The sequence below is a fragment of the Micropterus salmoides genome, unplaced genomic scaffold (genome assembly GCF_014851395.1).
Source record: "Micropterus salmoides isolate LMB-PRFRI ecotype aquatic unplaced genomic scaffold, ASM1485139v1 Ms_hic_scaffold_11, whole genome shotgun sequence".
Lineage (NCBI taxonomy): Eukaryota > Metazoa > Chordata > Actinopteri > Centrarchiformes > Centrarchidae > Micropterus > Micropterus salmoides.
The window spans coordinates 30,559,762-30,583,807 of NW_024040152.1; the positions used below are offsets into that span (position 1 = coordinate 30,559,762).

The 24,046-nt window shown below is 39.8% G+C and overlaps 1 protein-coding gene across 2 annotated transcripts in view; it reads right to left on the reverse strand.

The window, feature by feature from the left end:
* LOC119898085 (neurocalcin-delta A) overlaps positions 1 to 24,046 on the reverse strand; it is a 71,683-nt gene that overhangs the window by 24,361 nt on the left and 23,276 nt on the right. Inside the window, exon 1 of one of the 2 annotated variants that reach the window (XM_038712242.1) lies at positions 12,925 to 13,183. The exons of the other annotated variant lie outside the window; for it this stretch is intronic. The gene's annotated coding sequence lies outside the window, so the exon portion shown is untranslated. Of the gene's footprint in view, positions 1 to 12,924; positions 13,184 to 24,046 lie in introns of those variants that run through there. 2 annotated transcript variants of the gene reach the window in all.

Sequence of the window (24,046 nt, forward strand, 5' to 3'; positions counted from 1 at the left end):
CTCTTTAATGTTTCTTTCTTACATGTTCTAAAAAAACAGAAACCATGAAACGAGTCCGAGGCTAAAGCTGCATGTCTCAGGCAAAAAGTCAGCATGCTCACAAGTTGATTTGTGTAGAAGACAGATTGTAGAGCTGGTTAGTGCCAGAAGTGTGAAAAGGAAAACTGATGAAATGATCAAGCTCCAACTGCTTTCTCACATCCCTGTTTGGATGCTAAACGTACATATTTGGACAAAGTAGACGGGTTAGATTTAAGCTTTATTGTTTGTATTTTCAAATATCATGTTTCACGTTTAACAAGAGAAAATGCTTCAAGTATGAGGACTAACCAACGTGTGTGGCGAACTGAATTCTATATGAGATAACAAGTTTGGCTGGGATGTAAACGTTCCCAAATCCAATAGAGCAGGACAGATCTGCTGACGTTCATTCATTTAGCTGACGCTTTTATCCAAAGCAACTTACAATTACTATATATACTGTATATATATATATATATTTTTATTTAAGTGTCTTGCTCAGGGACACATTGGTGGATGTGTTGCAATGGGATTCAAACACTGTCCCATGATGATTCATCACCCATATTACACAGTGAAATTGCTAGTTGTGAAGAGGGTTTTTTAAAAGTAACCTGTGATTCTACATGATAACGTAGTGTGACCATGGAAGTAACACTGGGTTACTGTATATTCGGATATGAGAGGGTAAAAAAAGAAACCACCATCCACCACCAGTATCACTCTTACTACAGCCTCATGCACACCCCTTCAACACATGGAGAAATCTAAAGTCTGACAGACCTGCAGTTGCTAAGTTATGACTGGACACTTCGTGTTCAGGGAAGGGGTCTAACAAACGGTCAGTTACGCTTTTAATTGATTGATATGGACTGCCATCTGGGTTTGGAACAAATTTGAGAAAAAGAAAACTCAAAAACTTTCCTTCACTTCAGATGTTTAATACACCAACTGCCGCCTGTTTTGGTGATGCTTTGTTTGCTCAAAGTGAATTTTCCATAAAACTGATGACTGATGATAAAAAAAACTGCCTCCCACTCAATCACACCTGCTGGATACAAGATTCCATTAGCATTGTGAAAGATGAAGTGGGATGGCTGTAAAATGTGCCACTGTTGAAATGTAACTGATAAAAGATGTTTGTAGAGCAACTATAAGAAAAGCTGGAGAATGTATGGTTGTTACAGAATGAGGGGACAGTCTATCATGTCTTACACTGTAGGCATTATGAGAGACAGAGCCGAGAGAGACACAGGGTAAAAAAGTAGCCTGAGTCTGGAGCTGGTTCTGACTGAAGCAGAAAACGGCCCTGGGGATGCAACAAAGCTCGTTCTGCTTCCTGTGGTCAAAGGAAAATATAGAAACAGGATATAGCATCACGGAAAATAACAGAGCGGAAGTTACATCACGCTGGAGGGCAGACAAGTGGGATGTGTTGAACAGTGAAAATGTTTTGGAGCCTTAAGATTAATCAACGTATTGACCGGTAGAGAGTTTAAATTAGTCATTTCCTGTGTTGCACCAAGTAAAGTAAGAATCTGCAACAGTTTAATGTAAATATAATTAGTTTCAGAATTAGTTTTGCTGTTCTCATCAGAGATTAATTCCGTGCAAAAGTGATTAAATCTACAGACAAGCAGGAGCAGCCACACCTACAGCACATGTTTCATAGAAGAGGAAATAGGTAGTTAGCATGCCACAGCGATATGGTTAGATGGACAAGAGAAAAGAAGCCAATATAGGAATACAGTGGACAACGGGATGAACACTCGCACTGGAGAAAGACTCAAAAGACTAGAAATGAGGAGTGATACAAACGGGAAAGGTTTGGCAACTGTCAGGCCCAAATCATATTCATACTCAGCTCAACAGTCGTAATGTGTGCCCCCACCTTCTGTTGCAGATTACAGTGTTTTTAGGGTATCAATATTCTGGTGACAGTGTTGTGAACAATACACCAAGTTTTTTTGTTGACAGTAACCAGTTTCGTACTAACCAAAAGATTAGATTACTCATATCCAATAATGGATAACTCACCATTTTTAGCAAAAGTTTCTTTTCTATTCATTGCTTCTTTCCATGTTTTCCCACTTGTTTTTTTCCCCCACAGAGGTTCACTGGGAATCTAAACTTGTGTAGTGGACAAAATTCAATACTACCAGTATGTGGCATTGCATATATGTTCACACTGATATACTAATGGGAATATTCTACTGACAGCATCTTTATAGAGTTACATTGTCAACCTCTAGACAAAACAGTTGATGAGACTTCCAAGGTCATGGTTTCCCTGCAGAGTAAATGAAATAATAGCACTTTTATCCGTAAATATACTGATCTCACACACACACACACACTCACACACAGTGAGAGATAAGAGCAGAGTCACAATCAGAAGTACAAGGTTACCACCTGAGATGATCAAACAGAACAAATGACACACTCACCCATTATTCAACAGTGTAAGTGGGGAAACAGCCACTGTGAACTGCAGTAAGGTCGCTGTGTATCAGATCATTAACCACAACTGTGTTCATTTAAGTTCCTGGTAGTAAAGAAACTATTATAAATATTCACTGATGATATTTGACCAACAGACAAGACAAAGTTCGAGGCAAGTTGGTGAACATAGTGAAGCATTTAGCGGCTAAAGAGACAGGAGAACAAAGCAGAGCTAAAAGGCGAGTGAATATTGCATTTATATTCATCAGGTCGCCACAAACATGATTCAAAGTGGCTGGATGTGTAAAAAAGCAACTGTTTGCTAATGTTTTCCATATCAACTTTTTTCAATGCCAATGTTGTGTTTAAAGTTTGTTGTGCTGCTCCCATGTAGCCAAAAAAAATAATAAAAAATTAAATTAACGCAGGTTTAAAGTGATGATTACTGATCAGTGATCGACATACCGTACAAATAAACTCTCACATTGGTATATGTGTCATCTTATAATTGTTTGTTTCAATTATATTACAGTATATCTGGAGTAGTAAAACATAGCCTTTCTTTAAAGAGGTGGTATTGTGCATTTTGGCCTTTTCCCTCTCCTTTATTGAGTTTATATCTTTTTTGTGCATGTAATAGGTTTGCAAAGTGAAAAACACCAGAGGAAAAACAGTGAGCTGCAGCACACACCTCTCCTCTCCCTTCCAAACTCTAACTACCCTCCAGGCAGTCAGTGGACATAAAGTTGTTACTGTGATGTAGAGACAGAGCTCAGCTAAAACTTTGTGGATGAAAGATACATTTATTACAGATTTATAACTCACCACTCTGAATGAAACTCAACAACATGTAGGCTACAGCTGAATCAAAGCTGTTTACCAGCTTCTCGCTGACCCCGCGAGACATTTAGAGACAAAATGCATCACTCCATAGCTAAAACGATGCGTTCAACACACAGGGTGAAAAGAGGAGCTGCATCAATGTGCAGTATGACAAAAAAATATGGTGTTTTTTGAAAATTAAACCATGTAAACCTGTTCTGGTGCAACCCCTAAATAGGATTTTGAAGCTGAAAATGAGCATAATACCACCTCTTTAAGAGATGCCAGGTTTCTCCCAGCTCCATCTAGATAACTCAGTAAACCTGCTTACATTTAAATTTATTCATATGGCAGATGCTACTGTCTTAAGAGACTTACATACAATACATAAGAAGCCAAGCCACAGTGGATCAGCTTCTTAGAAACAGGATCTAGGTGTATATTTTCAGTTATGATTCAGTGAGAAATATACAAAATTCAGAACTATTTCCATTGTATTCATTAATGTATATGAATATACTACATTTATGTGTTCACAAATAATATTTTTCATGTATATGTGACCCAGGGTTGAGCAATATGATTGAAACAATGAGATTTTTCTATCTCCTTTAATGTCACATTATGGACAATGCCCACGACTGCATTATGCAATAAAAGATTTACAGGATTTCTGCATAAATGTAATGAAAGTCCCTTGATTTGCCAGGTATTTTAGCTGGATTATCCAAAAGCACTCATCCATCTGGTCATTCCCATCTGGTTACTCCAGTAATAAAATGTTTCTGAATAATATTTGCAATTTACTACATACTGTACTACATACACTCATACATGCAGAGGGTTTTGCTAAGCTGCACTGTTTTGACTGGGCCTAATTGCTCACGGATGGGAGAGAGGAATTCAGGTGATAAAATAATAAAAATAAAAGCAGGGATTCTATAAAAATGTAGCCGTCCCTATCCTCTGCAGACAGAGAGTCTGTGTCATGGATGTTTAAAGAGCTGCAGGTCTGTGTCTGTTTGACCGAGGGCGGGACGCAGGGAACACAGTGCAGACTCAGAAAATAACATACTATTTCTCTGATTCACTGCTTTGTTCTCGCTAATGCCGCTCGCTCCCTTCATTCGCTCTGTAGCTTGCTCGACCACCGCTGCTCTCAAATCATATCAGAGGAGCTTTTTGGCAGGGGAAACAGATGTTACCAAAGCAAGTGTGAAATAAAAACATCAACAAAAAAAGTACATAGAAGAACTGTGATTTTTCTGTGAGAAATATATACAGTCAAGTGAAAAATAACTTCATAAACTAGAAAAAATGTAGACTTGCACTTAAGTGAAAAATGCAAATAAGTAAGAACTATATAAACACAGAAAGTCACGGATTTAGGGACAGAACAGGCTAAAACAGATGTTGCAATTCTGTCATCAGTCAAACTCTCCTCCTATACAAAGTCTGAGTTAATACACATTGGAGAATGACTAAAGACCCAAGAGGAAGTCTCAGTTACTGTGTAGATAACTAATCACAGAGTATGAAATCATTTTATAAACAGTGAAGGAAAGTCCTAACACTGCATTTGTCATATCTGCGCAAAATACAGTAGAAACCAACATCAGAGAAACACTAATCTGTGTGGGCTTACAGTATCTCTAGCTGCGTCGTGAACAGCTGCCACAACAACATACAAGCCTCAACATAACAAGGAAGAACTGCTTCAATATCCCCTCTCCATGATAGCATCTTCATTTCTGACAGCTCACAATAAATGCACAGCTTCAGAAAGCAATTTCCAAGCAGACACTGCATTCAAGTGATTTTTAAGTGACAATTCAGTGATAGCACTCTTCTCCTTTCGCCTCACATACCCTAGTAAGGCATGCATCCTGACTGCCAAAGATCTCTGCAAGCACAGAGGAATTCTAAGTAGTTGTGTGTCTGAGATCCCTCACCACCTCGTTGCCACGGCGTCATTTGCAACACTCCCTTTAGGAAATAATTCACATGCTATATTGTGAATAATTCAGTTTATTCCATTTTGACTGAGAACTGCTTTTTGCTCCGTGTGAAAGGTAGAAAAACCACTAGGTTCAAAATAATGTCAATTTTTCCCACCCGAATATCAACTTAAAATTCTCATTCAGTCTGATCCAAAAACATTTTAATACCAATGCATGCTACTTTTGCTCAACTAACTATAATTTTCAAGTAGTTACTCCCAAAAAAAGATCAGATTTTATATTGCATTAAGTTAGAAGAGTGACTTACTGAATTATTAAAGCCCTAATCTATGATGAGTATACAGTGACCCAGCACCCAATGTTGCCCTTCATGGTCTACAGAAATCATGGACCGGGCCTTGACAAGCATGAAACACATCCAGGCCCAGAGACTCCATATACTAAATTTACCTTTGAAGAACTGGTTCTAAAAAAAGATTTAGTTGTATTGTCTATAAAATGTCAAGAAACTGTGAAAAATGTCAGTCAGTGTTTCTCATAGCCCAAGATGATGTCCTCAAATATCTTTGTTTTGTCCACATCCCAATGATATTCAGTGTACACTTATAGGAGTAGAGAAATGGAGTAGAGAAATCAGAAACATTTTAAGAAGCTGGAATCAATTTCTTCCATTACAAATTACTCAGACTATCAAAATATTTGGCAATTAATTCAATAGTTGACTAACTAATCGAGTAATCGCTGCAGCTCTAGATTCTTTAAATGAGAACAATAAATCTGAAACAGATACGCACGAGCCAAAAACATGCAGGGTAATTGTTTGGACCGAGGATAAAAATGATTATTGCTGTGGTAACTCCCCTAAGTACTGTAATGGCCTACACTGAAATCTGATGTTGTCTTCCTACTTCCTCCCAAACATTTAGAGAATTGTGCTAATGTTCCCTTGATCCCAAAACACATTAACTAAAACCACTGAAATATCTTGTATATGCTGATGTATAGTGATATCATCCTTTCTCTCGCACAAACAAACAGAGACACGGCAACAAATGAAAGTTGCACCACACTGCTGATTTTCTATTTTGTAGAAAAGAATGGGCATCCACCTTCCTTTTAGCTGTTAACAATGGCCAATACACGATAGAAAAGTATTTAAATCACTGAAATTTAAACTACCATCCCCTCCTTTCTAATTCCTAATGTCCAACAAAAGTGCCACAAGTGAGTGAACCTCATTAATTATCTGGCCATGGCCGCAGTGTTGCTGGCTCTGTGGCAAACAGATGCAGCGGCAGTTCCATTTCTGGCTCTATGCTTCATAGTGTGAGAAATAAATCTCAACAAGGACTAACACACAAATACATGTATGGCAGCAATATCAAGCAGCTTACCACACAGCTGAATTTAAATCATTAGTAACTGGTCATAAATAGTTGCAAACAGAGACAAATATGGAATAATTTAACTTACAGAGCCAGCAAACAACCAACAAGACCAAACCTTCAACACAGAATGCAACAAATACACTAATTAAAGACAAAGTTAGATTGTTATACACACTAATAATGCTAATCTTCGATTCACAAACAGTAACATAAGGTGTAGTGAAACTGACTCCTTTTTGTAAAGACATTCTCAGTAATGGCAGCAGGGGAGTCCCCTGGTTGCAGTGTAACGTGCCCCTTTAGAAAGCAACAGCTCCCAGAAAAAGCACTCTTTCTTTTGTCTCTTGACATGACAGTGTGTGTGAATTCCTCTCTGTGGCTAAAAATAGAACATCTGTTTCCCATAGTTCAGCAAAACCAATGTATGCGAGCCTATAGGCCAAGAGTATCCTTTAAGAATGATCTATGTCAGTGTGTGGGACCCTTTAGCTGGGGGCAATCTCGCCCCCAAGTGTTGAACCCCATTGGGGCTGCTGGATTTCAGTTTGATGACCTGTGACTCCTAAATAAAGAAGCCTTTGGAGAATGACAAGAGCATGGCTGACCAGCTGTCCCTCGAAACCACCACTAACATCTGCCTGTCTGTCTGCCAGCTCTCACTCAATTTGAATGTCACAGAGATGAATGCTTTCACTGGGGATGGAGAGAAAAAAAAACAATGTAAAAGTTGTGCTGCTGGTGAAGTCATTGTAGCATGTATGACACTGTCTAGCCTACAATGATGTTTCAAATATGCAATAAGTCTAATTAGTGCTATACCGAAAAAAATAAAATAATCTTACAATGGCTTAAAATGAGCAGTATGTGTCGTCAGATAAAAGCATGTTGTGAATTTTGTCTTTTTTCCACAATAAACTGTAACTTTTGGACTTTACAACGAGTTGTGGAAATTGATACTGTATGCTATGAAAACAAAGCACAATGTTTGATTGCATACCACATCCATCTAGTATGGGGGTGCTATGACAGCCGATGAGTAATTACTTAAAACCCCGACCTGAGCTGTGTGGGGACAGGCATTATCCATTATGATGGACTGGCGACCTGTCCAGGGTGTACCCCGCCTTTCGCCCAATGTCAGCTGGGACTGGCTCCTCTACGCAGGATAAGCGGTTAACGATGGATGGTGTTCTGCAGTGAGAATAGGCTCTCACACAATCATCATGCTGGAAAAGTGAACTCCAGTAAATTTCCAAGGATCGAACCGTACTCCTACAATTTCGAGGAGACAAGGTGATGAGATAACTCATCTTGTCGAGGTGATGTCATACGCAAACAATCCTGTCCACTGCAGGCTCCTGGTAATAGCCGTCGAGCTACCACCCTTCACCATTTTCCAGCAGTTGAAATGCTCTGGCAACCTCAGACTGATCCAAAAACAACCTCCAGGAGATATCCAGCAATCACAATCTATACAGAAAACATCATCCTGTCCGTAGAGTGGATAATTAGTTAATGAAAGTAACACAGTTTCCATTCACACATTTACACGTTCACACAGCCCTTCATATAGGTATTGTGTTCACGCTCCATTCAAACATGAACTCGTCTATAGCTAAACTAACCACACAAACAGTGCATGAAATATGTTTCTTTAATGTTTTTTGAGTAGTGTATAAACTCTAGTTACTTTAGTAATGAAAGGTGTTACAGCCACTTAAGCACAGTAAGTACAGTGACCAACATTTCTACACTTCATTCATTGTCTGTTCCACACCTGCTCCTTACACTGCATAATGACAATTTGAGATTTGAGTGTAATATACTCTAACAGAGTGCAACTGCTGAATATATATTAATGCAATACTGTACAGTAGATCTCCCAGAGTTCTCAAACCCAGAGTGTCAAGTACCTTTACTATAATATCCCATTCACCCAGTAGAGTTTGTCTTCCCCCCATTTGAGACCAGGAACTCTAACATGAATGGTGCTCTCGTTGAGTGAGTGTTTATGTGAGAGGGCCAGCATTTTCCACTTCAAATTAAATCCATATGCTACACAAAACTGTAAAGTATACTACAAAACTGTATTTTCACTCCATTAAACAAACTCTCTGGAGTTTTTGACCACCAGTGGGGCTGTGAAGCAATGTTTTAATGAGCAGGTGCTTTTACAGTTTCCATCTCGTGTTCTGCCACCTGCAGGGTGAACGGAAAAAGAAGAAAATAACATCATTTTACTATGAAAACTCCGCAGCCTGTCTTTGATGTAAACTTTACAATAATTGCCAATTGCTGATTGTTAATGGAATGTCAGTCGTTTGTTGCTTTCAAAGGCAAAACCCCTTAACAATTTGACAGGCACTGAATTAATGAGCTGCTAGACATTTGAAACGATCCGAAACAATCTCTTTCTCTGAATAATAACAGTTAAATACATCAAAGACAGAGCCCTGCACTCCTTGATACGGTCTCCGGGCTTTCAAATACTCCACTACTTAGAGCAGCTATTATTTAACACCTGATAAAAGGCTGAGAGGAATCCAGACAGGCAAAACATCTAACTGTCTCCACAGGGGGCAAGTGTCTGCCTCATCTCTTATGAGCGTCTTTCACACTTAAAGTATTTCTTTCTGTTTCTCTGCGTTTCTGTCTCCATCTCTGGCTCTGGTCATAAATCAACAGTTACATAAACTGCCTTCAAGTTAGTTTCCACCAGTGTTACATGAGACTCCCTTAAGTACAAAACAGGATGTTACACGACCCTGGTTCACACAGTTCAGCTAAGTTTGTGTGCAGGAGAATTAAAAACTGTTTTCTCCAGGAAAATGGATGTGAGTAAATACATCAAATACAAATAGACCTGTCTCTGTGTCCGGAGGGAGGGAAGGAGAGAGTCAAGTTACCTTTTTCTGTGATATAACTACCTCATCAAGTTAGACTTGTATTTAAAACACAATGAAACACTGATGCTGATAATTTATTGGGTTGTTACAGTATTGATGTTGGTCTCAACAAAATGCCCCCCCCCCAAAGGACAGTGCTCCCCAAGCCGTTCAGCTGTTTTTAAAAAATAATTGTTAGAATCTTAGAATATCTTATTATAAAGATAATAAATGTGTGTCTTAGCCATTAAGCCACCGGACGCAGTTGACCACCATTTTTAATCATGTAGTGTGTTTTTGCTGCTGTGATGTTGCCTTATTGCTGTGAGGATATTAATAAGCTCAACCCTTCAGCATTACGGTTTCAATCCCAGCCCTATGCAACACAGCGGTGTAAAAGCAATAAAGCAGTGCTTATTCATTATTTTGATATTGATCAGTAAAGCAGTTGTGCCACCTTCAGACAAAGCATCTGACCCATACATGAGGTTGGAAAAAAGGCCAGACCTGACTAGACATAGTGTGCAAAGAAAAGCCAGAGACCAAAATGAGCAAATCCCACTCACCCCACTCAGTCATCCCGTTACCTCTGTTCTAATGTGGGTGTGTGTGTGTTGAGCGGTTAGTAACCTGCTCAATGCTGTGTGCGACTGTGTAACTCTGTCTCAGAGTTTCCACCTCAGGTTAACTTTTGAACTTCTTTATTAAGTTTTAAGTGTAAAGACAGCTTTGTGTACAGGTTTGGAATTACAAACAAAAAAAGCTTCTAAATGACATAACATAAACATGCCATCGTGTTGATACAGCACCAAGATAAAAGATGCCAAATGTGATCATCTTTAGCTGCCACCGCCTCGATTCATGTATTCAGTCTTCAAAGCTGTTTCAATACTAGTTGCTCCAGAGGTGTGCAACCTCTGACATAAATAGCAATTGTAAGTCGCTTTGGATAAAAGCGTCAGCTAAAATGAATAAATGTTAAATGTTAACCCTACTCTGCAAGATTATTATACTAGAGATGCACCGATTGGCCGGACAGTAACCGGAAAACAAAAAGTCGGCATGGAAAATAAGCTGCATTTCTCACACATAGACTTTACATGTGCAGACTGCTCGCAGGTATATTAATGTTTTAGCACTCTGCACAGAAAAACAGAGAGAGAGATGTTATCTGGTATTTCCTTAGAAGACATGGACACGGTGAATTTTGTTTTTTTTTTACAAGCAAGGACAAGGTGAAGCAACAGTGAACACACCTGTGCAATGTCATTTGGTAACACGTTACTTTCGATGGTTTTGATAAGCTTTTCCATACAGCATCCGAGCCTCACCTGCTGCTGTGAAAACGGAATCGCGGGTGAAAAACTTATTGACTTTATAAAACTGCTGAGGAATAAAGTCAACAGAGCAGACAAATACTGTTCCTTTAGAAAGAAGAACAATTAAAATGGTGAGATAAGAAATAACATACTAGAAAGAGACTAGATACTTTTAAATATTTAAAAAAAAAAAAAAATTAAAAAATCATATTATAAAAAATATTTTTATATTTGTCCACCTCCTGCACAATGCTGTCAGTGAAATTCTTACTGGAAAACATTCAACACACGCACGCACGCACGCACGTCAAGAGAATGATCCACTGCTGCAGGATGTCAGATAAAGCCACTGGCTGCATGCTAGAGGTGTGTGTGGAAGTGGCTGTTTGCTGTTAATGTACCCAGCAAATACACACATATCACACAAACTTTATGTAACTATGCGCTTGTGCACAACCACAAAGTACTAATTTGTTAGACAGACATGAAAACAGAAGAGAGACTTCACATTACTTTTCTGTCTTCTAACTCAAAATGGCCTCTTGTGGTATTCATGCAGCTCATTTCATAACAGGAACACACTTCTGAATGAGCCTCAGGCTTACAAGACATTTGGAACTGCTTTACACGGCAACGTCCACTGGAGGAAAACTACTGTTTAGTAGCTTGAACAAACTATTGAGTGTTGAAGACTTACATTACTTAATCTGCTTCCGAGTGTCCTGAAGAAACATTTATATTTAGGTCATAAAAACAGGAGTATTTACCATTTAGGATACATAAGTGCAAAATCACCAGCACTGAATAAGTCCTTAACGTCTACTGTACATTTGACTTATCCTTAACAAACCTAATGTTATTCACTGATAAAAACTGTTTCTGTTCAAATGGGCCATGTAAGGTATTATGTCACAGCAACCTTTCTCTACAAAAACCCCAAACTGTAAATCCAATCTAATCAGCACATCAAATGCTAATTTATGTTGTAATCTTCTGTACAGTGCTGAGCATTTAATTGGATGGAGTCAGTAGATATCTGCAACTAGGACACTTCAGACAGTGACAAGACCTGTTACATGCTCTTGGCTCATCTCCACTTCATTAAGTTGGTGGAGGGAGGCACTGCTGGGGAGGGCAGGGGAGGAAGAGACAAAGTCTCACAGCGATTGAGTTCTAGAGAAGCAGAACGAGGAGGAGGAGAGAATGAATGAAGTGTGGACTGCTGGGTAGGGAGACCCAAACCACTTGTTATGCACATTTCCCTTTCTTTCCAACCAGTTTGGGCTAAATGTGGGCTGGCATGCTATTGTTTGAGGCACGCAGGGAGCTAGGGGTGTGTATGTGCAGGCGACGGGGAGCGGGGACGATGGGGTTCTCAAGCTAGACACTTGTCAAGAAAATTCCTGAAAAAAAATCCCCTTATCTCACCCTATTATTTAATTTTATCAGACAATCAAAATATTACAGCTCACCTTGAGACTGCGAGAGTTACATTTTTGCAGTGCATACCTCTGAGGCTTTCTCATCCCCTCTGAGGGGGGCAGGTGGCAGCTGCTCAGCCCCCTCCCCGCCTCTGACTCTCTGGCAGACAGAGCCAGCAGCTCCAGCCCACACTACTGCCTCTAACATTAGCAACGCTTTGGGAGGAAAAGCCATGTGGAGCTGCCCATCACTTCCAGCTACACAACACACTCAGCCCCCGTAATAATCACACTCTCCTTCTCTCTCTTCGATCGTGCACTCACTTCCTGCAGGGGGGTGAAAACAGATCTGGCTGTGTTTGCTGAGAAAGAAAGCAACTAGTCTTCCAGATCACACCCTGATCACTGTTCTCCCTTGAAACCTTAAACATCACGCTACATTTCTGCACAGTTTCCAAAATATACACAGGGCCTTAGTCACTCTCTGTCAGGGAATTCATCTAACAAACAACTTCCCTTCTGCACAAGTATGAGACTCAAACCCATGAACTGAAAGCTCTCCTTCAGCTTTAACTTGCTGCACACCCCTCTGGAAGCAACCACTAGCTGCTGAAGCACACAATATACACAATATATTACACAAAGAGAAAACACAGGAAGCTTACCTCACTTTGTAGCAAAGTACAAGCCGTTCAGCAGTCCATCACCCAGCACTTTCTCTCAAGACTAAGTTTGTGGAGGCAGCAGCAGCAGCAGCAGAAGACGCAACAGGCGAGAATAAAGAAGAGCACCAGAGACAAACAAAGATGAGCAAGAAAGAGGGAGAAAGAAAAGCTGTAGTGGGGGGGGGGGGGAGGAGAAGACCGACTGAGCAACTGAGTGACTGAGACAGAGCTAACGGTGGCTGACAGACTCCTCAGTCTGAGCAGGAGGTTTGCTAAAAGCCCACAAACTAATTCGTTCCTCTGCCTGCCTGCCTCTCCAGTTTGACGTCAGTGCGGTCACATGACCTCGCTCTGGTGTGGAGGGGAAATGAAAGGGGAGGAGAGACAGGGGGGAGACGGAGAAGCCTGCGTTACCGTGGTAACAGGCACACTGCACCGCAATGATTTCAATAGGTCATCTGACACACACACACAAACAGATTCTTACACAAAGAGAGAAGCTGATAAAAGACAAGCTCAGTGCCGCACAGACGGACAAACATAGAGGCGGTGAACAGAGTGAAGAAGATATAGAGGAGAACAGAATTAGAAATTGATACAAAGCGGTTCAAGTTTCCTATATGTTGTTTTTTACGAGTTCTCAGAAACAAATGTAAGCAAAAAAGCAATGTGCATCAGACGGACTGCACTCTTAAACTTCGACTCCTTGAACCAAAATAAGCAGCATGTTCTGCTCTATACACGAAGTTTGTTTTTACTACAATGTATGACCTTTTTTGATCTATAGAATAGTTTTTTTTGTTGTTGTTGTACTGTCAAAGGCCTTACTCGGTTTATTTTTAGGTGATCGGATAAAGTTTTTTTAGTCACAAACAATACATATACACATGTATACACACATACACACAGGATGGAAGAGCTGATGTTAATCAAAACTAGCAACTCTGAAATGCTCAAGCAGACTTTCTTTAAGACTCCAGTGATTAATTCAATACATGACTAATAAAAGAACTATATTTGTACAAATGTATAAATGTATATTTGTACCACTTCTAAAATGTGCTGTGCACTGTGTCAAGTTTATCTGGGCCAGGGCTTGGGTATCAGACAAAGGCTGAGGGTTTGCAGTGTGGGAAGAAAAACTATTTCAGGGCCAACCAGCTCCTTAACCCATCCTCCACTCACCCAAGCTTTGAGTATGAACAGCTTTGGGCTGATTACATTCATCTGAAAAGCATCTGCTGGCCTGTTGAATGGAGCGCAGTGGGGCCCCCAGATTAGGGTGGGGTAGTGTGGAGGGTGGGGCGAGGTCAGCCAAGTGAAAACCACCCCCCACTGGACTACTGTGAGTAAGGGAATGCATGGCTGAGTGAGACACACATGGACAGAGACTAAAGATGAAACGCCACACAGTGCAGAGAGATCGACAGAGTGCAGGAGAAGTAATTTAATAAAGACTGCAGCTCAGGAAAATATGACTTTAAACATCCCGCTGGAGTAAAATAGAGACAAGAGTGAAAGCCATGAGGATAAAAAACAAAAAGACCAGATCAAATAAGAAACTGAAATGAGGGTCTCGCTGTGAGGTGGGGAAATTGGTTGAGGGATACATACGCCTTAAAGGAAATCTATTAAACTGCATTTCCAGCCCTATATTGCAGTTCTGTGACTCCTGTATGGCAGCTTTGCATCATTCAAAGTTCAGAAATATTTTTTATACTGGCCCTTCATGCAGACCTCATTTCAGCCTCTGTCTGAAACAAGCCCCCACCCGACATTGTAACAATAAAGATAAGACAGAAAATACAGAAAAGCATAATAGGTGTCCTTTATGGTGAATTGTGGTGAAATGGTGTTTTCCAGAAGGTTCCTAACTGAAAAATGACCATGAAGTATCTAAGTGGCAGCCATGATAAGAACTGGTTAATTATTTCTAAATGCTAAGGAAAGGTGTTTCAATGCTTGCTTTCTCCTTTAACATAGGGTACACTTTACAAAAGGAAAGGAGAAAATGTCATCCCACAATCCCTTGCGGCAGTGACGCACCACTGTAGTTTCAGCATGGCAGACACACGTAAATGCAGAAACAGGAAATCCATGCATAATTGGATGAGCTCTAAATCCATATAGATTTCTTCCCGAGCATATTGATTTTCCAGTTAACAATATTATCATCATAACAAAATACTATATACATAAATGTTGACTATGTTTCTATGTCCCTGGTCTTGCATAGCCAGACCTATCTCCACATTTTCTTTTAGCATCCCCACTATATATCCATCTCCTCCGGGGATTTTCCTACTGCTGTTTTCAGGTGAATTTATATCCCCCCCGCCATTTTTAAATCTTATTAACAATGTGTAAAAGTCTGTTTCGGCTGCTACATTATTTTATATTGTAAGTGTAATTCCTTTTTTGCTGGGGCACTATTATTTATTATTTTATTAATAAATAATTTAGTAAATTAATATTTATTTATTTGTTTTGTTTTTGTTTTATATTTTCAACAATATCTGCTTTGTTGTTACTTCCTGTAAGTAAAGGATGGTTAAATGTACCCTATGTATGAATTGAAAACATCCTTTCTTAGGAGGGTTGATTCTGTTTTTGTACAGGAAACCTTACTTGATTTGTAAGTGACTGTAAAGCACTGAGTTTGTCACTGTACTTATCTTCCATGTGTTATCAGAAACATAAATAAAGCTGGTTTAAAAAAAAGTCTAGTGTTAAGTGCATTCTGGTTCTCTTGTTGTTTTTTCCTAAGTCCTGAATTCTCCTTCACATCTTTCCCAGATCACATAACGTTTTCCACCGAGGTCAAGCAAAAGACATAGGATGTCATTTTCTTGACTATTCGAGCACCGCCGTAGTCTTTCAGATGTTGACCATTTTGAAAAAGTTTATATGGGTTGAGACACTGATCATCATAATGAAGGGTTGGGGGATGATAAAGAGGAAGAATTTGTTGGTAGAGGAGGTAAACAGATAAAACAGGCTACAGAAGACATATTACATTTACAGGTAACACATTTTCAACCCACTGGACAATCACTGTAGATTTGGTACTGTGGAGACCCCCTTATCTGACCTAATTTGAAAGGGCCTTTTCACTGCTTTACGGACTCTCTGAACAACACTTCTGTAGAGGCATGTAACCAGCTCCTGTGTGTGTTTGTGTGTGTGCACGCATGTAAGGATATAGGGTGTGTAACCGGCACTAGAGGGAATTCCTTCCTCCCGAAGACTCAGGAAGCAACAGCATGGGTGGAAGAGAAAACAACTTCTCTTTCCAAGGCAAACCCTTTAGAAGTTCTTCCTTTGGAAAAAGAAACACTCCCCAGACTGTGTCACTGTTAGAAACTCACTTCTAAGTATCTTCATTGTCTGCAGAAAGTTTCTAAAAATCAGCGGAGGGTAGAAAAATGTCGGGTATGAAGCAATCCTCTCACAAATTCCTGAAATTGCAAATGAAGCCAAAACAAGCAATACTGACAGATGACAAATGTATGATTATAGTTGTGTTGTAAGAGTTTTTTGTTGTTGTAAGAGTTGATACTGGGCAGTGAGACCTAAAACCTCAAGGTTGGATCTGTATCAGAGAGCGGTCGTGTTAATCTCAGCAGCTGTGCTGGAGGTATTAGATAACAACAGATTATAAATTGGATAATCAACTATCAGGGAGGGAAGGCACATAATTCTGAACAAGGATTAAGTGGCTTATCCAACAAGTCAATGACATTTTGGTAAAAAAAAATACTTTTCCTGCAATATATTGCTATTTGAAAAAAATAACCAGCTACATGCAGTATGTTATTCAGGTACAGATGTACAATCATATATTTCATCATTTGGGTACTTACTATGAAAGTCTATCCTTCTCCTGTTTCTGGTCTTTTGAGAGTTATGAGTTAAGGATTTTGGTCTTGTTTTGGTTCTATGTCCTGTGTTCTACTGTTTTGCCCATGTTTGCTCTTTGTTTTGTTGAACCTGTTTCAGTCCGTTTTTGGTTCTGTGTTTCTCTGTGTAGCCTTGTTTATTATTTTATTAATTTGCATGTTAGGTTTACTTAGTATCCGTCTTGTCTCTTATCTTAGGTCTTAGTCCTGTATTTTTAGTTCTTTGCCTCAGTTTTAGTCCAGTGCCTTAGTTCTTAGTTCTGTGCTTTAGTTCATGTTAGTGTTATTCCTGTTCTGTGTATGGTTCTGTTTCATTATTTGATCTTGTCTTGTTTAGGGTTTTGTAGCTTAGTTTATTTTTATGTTATCTGCATGTTTTTTACCTGTTCGAGTCCTCAGTCTTATGTCTCCATGTTTTAGTGTTGTCCCGTCTCCTGTTTGTCCCAGTCTCAGTCTATGCCCTGATTTTGCAGTCTTTCCATGTTTTGTATTTTACTAGATCTGTTCTGGTGTGTTTCCGTGTACTTTGCTTCCTGTTTTATTTTGAAGTTGTCTGTGTTTGCTGTCTGTGTTTAGCTTAGCTTCCTGTTCTGTTCTCCGTGATGTGATCCATCCGTTTCCCGCCCGCTCGTTTGCCTCACTACTTTATGCCTGTGTTCTGTTCAGTCGGTGTGGGATCATTGTGGTTAATTGCTTGTAGCTTGCGGATGCTCTGTAACCTGTGTTCGTCTCAGACTCGTGTGCCTGTCTGCCTTGCCAGCTTGTGTATTATTGTTTCATCTTGCCTTCTTTGGATTTACTTTTTACACTGTTTGTAAGTGTGCTTGTTATTGGTTAATAAATCATTGGACTTTATTTGCTCAGCTCTGGTGTCCTGCGTTTGGGTCCTAGACTAGCTCACACACACTGCAAAACCGTAACAATGAGGGTAAGACCATGGAGACCAGATGAAACTGGCGAGGACAGCAACAATCAGGGGTAGCAACGGGGAAGGGGACAGATTTTAAGAGCTCAGGGGGTCATTGAAGGAGCTCAGGTGAGCAGGGAATCAGAGTAAGAAATGGTCTGTGTTCACAAATGCGGGACTATCTCATATCTTCATGCATCATCAATATTTCAATACAATAAAGGAGCTGTTATATTAAATGTATATATTATGGTTCACCGCTCCAGAAATCAACTTGTATGCGACTAGTGGCACGGACAAGTGGAGAAAGAACAGGTGGCGAGGTATTTAGGAAAAACCACATGTTTCTAAATAAACATCGACTTGTGTGTCACAGTTTTGTTATTTACATACCTACCATTTCTAATGATGTTCAAATGTACAGTATGCTTCATCTGGTGGTGAAAGTTAAACAGGGCTCCCGACACAGCTGAGGATGATAAAACTCTCAAACTCAAACAACAAACAGATTAATCTATAATGCAGGCAAGTTGTAAGTTCAGACTGATCTAGATAGTACAAGTGTTATGTGTGTGTGTTAAGCGTTTCTTACATTAGGGCACGGACCAGCCCTGTATATTTTTAACCAGCGCAGATGTTTACAGGCAGGTGATACACACATCACGATGTCAATGGTCTGGTGATATATAGGGATCTTTTAGAGTGTCATAGTAAGGTCAACAAGTGCAGATGTATCCGTCTGATGCACCGATGCGCCACCCTTATAGCCTAAATTAACACTACACGATTTTAAGCCCCATGTGCCGGTCGGAGAGCTCGGTGACCGTCGGTGGTAAATCAGCGAACGATTGGTGGTCGCCAGTCATTATGTGTGATGGCTCCCCGGCGCATCGCTGACACCAGCCAGATATCTAGCATGCCAAATATCTGGAAGAGTCGGCCGACTCGACATTCACATCCAGCCAATGAGAGCAGGCAGCTACTTTTTCACTGCAAAACTCTTTTTACTCCCCTCCAGCTCTCTCTGTAGCTCAGACAATCCCTGCTACCTGCGTGTGCTAATCCATTCTTTCACCCAGATTCTTTGTCTTTATAATTGCCATCTTTATAATAACAAACAACAGCCGTTTAGTGTGAAGGTTCGCGTCATTTACCGTTTCACATGTCACCTGTGTTTTGACAAAACGTGGTTTGGAGACCAGCCGTTGGGTGAAACGGTGAAAAGTCAGCACGAGCCTTAAGAGAGACCGTTTAGAACCCAGAGCATTTCTTTAAATATAGGACAGATATAGCACTTGTGATTACAATGATAGTGAGAATGTGGTGTTGCACTTGCAATTACAAGCGTCGCCATGCCATATAACTGCCAATTACGACACATACTAAGGAATCAGCATAAACCTGGCTTGAAGACACGGAAGCGTATTCATCTCCCACACAACATATGGTTGGAACTAAAACAATGCCCTGCCTTACCCGACATGTACATGTGCAGCCATGCATGCTGTAGGAAACCCAGTCTGATGAAGCTGCACTGTACAGTCTACTAAGAGTCTACTTGTGACGACACACACTCCTTTATCCTTCATCCTTCAGGGCTGTTCTCATAGCTTTACGTGTATCAGTAGAGTAGGTTTAATTCACAACTGAAATGACAAATGACGAGACAAAAAATCTCCTCTTTGTGAGTTATATAACTGCAGTACATGAAGTGGGTGAGCCGATGCACCTCACTGAACAGGCTAATCCAATGCACCACACTGCTGGCCAAAAAAAATTACAAATGCATCACAGAGGTCCATGCAATTGTGTACTAAAACTGATGATGATGATGTCAATTCATACAAGACCATGCAAATTACAACCATTTATCAATTAAGTTCGGAATAATTTATAATAGGAAGAAAACTCATTGACTATTCACATTTTTAGGACATCATTTGTAACTGAATTGCAGGTCGGATGTAGTTGCAAAAGAGATTAACATTAACAGAGGTGGTATTAAAGTAATGACTGTGATGGGAAATTGCACCATTTTCATTTATGCTGGTGCTACTGTATTAATATTGTGTGCATTTAGTTAAGACAATGTGTGGATGTTAAGTATATTTTTAGTTCTTACTCATTTTAATGAACAAGCTCCTTTGATCCAAATCCTGGAATAGAATCTTTATTACAATGTTCGGCCAAAATGAGATCTGCCCGCAGAGTAGAAATCTTCCTTATCTCCTATATACAGATATTTAAAAGACAGATCAGTATACGATATAAGACATGTGATGGTACAGTGAGATAATATAATTGCCACCTGAACGGGAAAAAGAACAAAATCACAGGGAAGAGGAAAGATGGATGACTCAGCAGAGAGAGGAGGTGAAGTATACATGCACATTCACTTACATTTCACATCATTTTAATCACAATTCTTTGTTTCACTATGCTTTTGTTCATTATAAAATTGCATGCTTACATTGTGAAACCTTACACAACTTGCTTGGCAATAATTAATATAACTTAATTATGGTGAGGCCAAAAAAAATAATAAAAAAATTTGAATTTAGAAGGAGACAAAGGCACACTGTAGATCCATTGCCCACTGTCCTCCTCCATCTCTTGCTCTATTTTTTTTTTCGTCACCCATGTTGGATCTTTCTGGCTAGACGACCTGTTAACGTTGAAGGAATGAGTCCAAGCCGTCAGAGCTCTGTGCAGTTGAAGTGTATTATGCTGAAAGTGAAAAAGATTTTCTTGGAACTGATTAACTAAGGTGTGGCAGAAAAGAGTGGAGTAAAAGAAGTTGATGCCAGTGAAAAGGCAAAGATACTATTATGAAAATTGATTTTAGTATTGGAATTATCATTGTTTAATGGAAAAAAATGACGCATCTACTCTAAACTGCATACGTACAACAGGTGCACAAAATCAAAACATTCCTAATTTGTCAAAACACCACTTAGGCCCACGACTGATTCCATCTGCCTTAATGTCAGGTTGTTGACCTTACATACAGAGATTTTTTTGTCTCGACAGTCAGAAAGTAAAACACACTGAACAAATCAGTGAATACGGGGGACAACACCGTGGACAACAGGCTAGCTGTGATTAGAGCAGCATAACTAGGCAACCACAAAAGGAGTCTACTGCCATGCTAGAGGTGAGGCTCTGTGCTTTGACCTAATTGCTCGTCAACATGCTCACAAAGACAATGCCGACATGCTGAGGTTTAGCAGGCTTGTTTACTATTTTTAACATCTTAGTTTAGCACAAAACACAATGTCTGGTCTGTCTGATCATAAACCTGATGAAAGCGCAAGTTATTACAATTCCTCCTGAGGGAGCAACGTACTGTAATAATCCTATAGCTGTAATAATCCTATAGCTGTCGAGATATTTCACTCATATGACAGAAAAGCCAGGGATTCACCCATCCTGTAGGAACCATGACTGGCCATACTTTTGCACCAATCCATCCCAACCCTTAGCCCTACAAGCCGATAGCCCCAGTTACACTTGCTGATTTAAGCTGCAATTCCTGCATGACAACTGGAAGGTGCGTGAACTTCATAAGAGCGAGGTAAGCGTCAGGTGAGCTGTTCAACCTGATGAACTAGATTATGAAATAATTCTCACAACACACGTCACTGTTTCGTCCTCCCTGATTCGGGACTGTCCTGAGAGATACATAGTGTAAAGATCCTGGATCAGAACTGCTGTTTTATAACCTTTGGCTAGTTTTGCTTACTGTTCTCACACACGATGCGGACAGTCCAAATTCATTAAAATCAAACATGTTACAAATAATCTTAATGGATTAAAAAACACTTTCTCAGTAGTGTCTAAGCAGCCTTACGGCTCTCTCATTCCTCTTGGTAGTTATAATAATTATATTACTGCGTGTGACTCAACCTTTGATGTGTCTATATTTCCTCATAATCCAGAGTGGAGAAAAGAACATTATTTGCAGCTTTCATTATTTAATCCCACATATAGCTGGGGAGGTGGGCTGTGAAGAAACAGGAACTTGGGAGTGAAAACGGGTTTGTTATACAATCTACAAAGTGTCTCAAGAGTTACTCAATAGCATTACAACCCACTCCATCCTCAGTGATTCAGGATCTATAAACAGAAGCTGGAAGAAAAGATGGGTGACCAGCCTGTCCCATCTATTGTTCTTCATTGCAGACGACGGGCTCAGTGCAAAGAGAGGACTGACCAGAGCCCACTGTCTCTGTCTCTCTCTTATCAGAAAGCAGCAGGTTGAGTCAGGAGCAAGAAAAAGACACAGCACCACCTCCCCTATGAGTCACGCTCTGGTCCTCTGCTCACTATTACTAACACACACACAATACATAAATACAGACCCAGTATACATGCACACAGACAGACAGACAAGACACACACACATCAATAATATTCATAGAGAAATAGAGCCATCGTCTCTGCATATTTATGTCAAAAATGTCAGGCTACTAGATTCATGAGTAAGTTATTTTATTGTTACTTTAATACATACATTCACTGGCCACTTTATTAGGTACACTTTGCTAGTTTTGTTAACAGATATAATCTATTAACATGTCTATTTTTGAAAGCACTCTAATGTTGCAGCATGTTCCACACCTGCCTAAAACCTTTGCACAATACTGTAAAAAACATCACGTGTATAGCCAGTGGGAAAAAAATGAAATGAACCATGGAAGAATTATATTGCAATACTAATACTATTAAGAGTCTGGCAAGGTGTAGGATAGGTTAATGTAATCCTATAATAAAGCTTTAATAATTGTAGTAATCTTCTGTTTGTTATACTGTGGATACCAGTTAACATTCATTCAGATCTGCTTTAAAGCCAGGTTTAATGAGACTTTAGTTGAAAATGCATGTTTAGGGTAAATGTGGATTTATCCTAGGTCACAGCATCAGCGTAAAAAATTGTCTGTATAGTAACACAACTGCATTTTCTCTACCAACTCCACCAGAGTATCTCATTGCAACCTAAATAATAATAATCTAATAATAATCTTTATTTGTAGAGCACTTTTCAAAATAACAAAGTGCTTTAACAAGTGTAAAGACAATAATACCCAAAAGACAATAATACAAAAACAATACAAGACAAAAGCAAGAACACATTGAAAAGACTAAAATACACGTTTAAGATAAATATAAAATAAGTAAAATAAAATAAAAGGGATAAAATAAAGTCAAATAAGATCGGGAAAGGCTCTCCTATAAAAGTATGTTTTAAGAAGGGACTTAAAAGAGTTCACTGACTCAGCCGACCTGATTTCCTCGGGCAGGCTGTTCCAGAGCCTCGGGGCCCTGACAGCAAACGCTCTGTCCCCTTTAGTTTTCAGTCGAGACTCTGGAACAGACAACAGACCTCTGCCCGAGGATCTCAAGGTACGTGCTGGTGCGTATGGGACTAAAAGTTCAGAAATATAACAAGGCGAGAGGCCATGAATGGCAGTATTTGTTTTGCCATCTGCTGGGACCCGATAACCAGGATTTCTGTTTTGTCTGAGTTCAGTTGGAGGAAATTATTTGACATCCATTTTTTAACTTCACAAAGGCAGTCGGTAAGTGAACTCAGCATTCCAGGGTCTGTGGATCTGACGGGCAAGTATATTTGTGTGTCATCAGCATAAATATGAAAAGAAATGCCATGTTTATGGATAATATGTCCAAGGGGAAGCAGATACAAGGAAAACAAAATGGGTCCTAAGACCGACCCCTGAGGCACACCATATTTAACTGGACAGAACGAAGAGACATAGTTGTTTACAGACACGCAAAACTTCCTATTTGACAGGCAGGATGAAAACCATTCTAGGGCAGTACCAGAGATCCCCACCCAGTGCCTCAGTCTGTCTAACATGATGTTGTGATCAATGGTGTCAAAAGCAGCGCTAAGGTCCAGGAGTACCAGGACTGAGCACATACCTTCATCAGCAGACATTAAAAGGTCATTGGTGACTTTAAGCAGGGCAGTCTCAGTGCTGTGGTACTTCCTGAAACCAGATTGATACTTTTCAAATATTTTGTTATTTTCCAGTACAGTGAGCAGCTGTGGTTTGTGGTGCTAAAATTATGTGGGAGGGAGGGATCTAAACCAGGTTTCTTTAAAAGTGGGTTCACGCAAGCCGTTTTAAAATAATCAGGGACACAACCAGTAGATAAACAGATAAATCACAAGCCTCTTTTAGTGCTGTGAGCATGTTAAAAAGGGAATGGTCTACAGCGAGGGTGAGGTAATCATCCAAACATGACTTTCGTTATGTCTAGCCTATCTTCAGGGAGAGACGTGGAGGCTCTG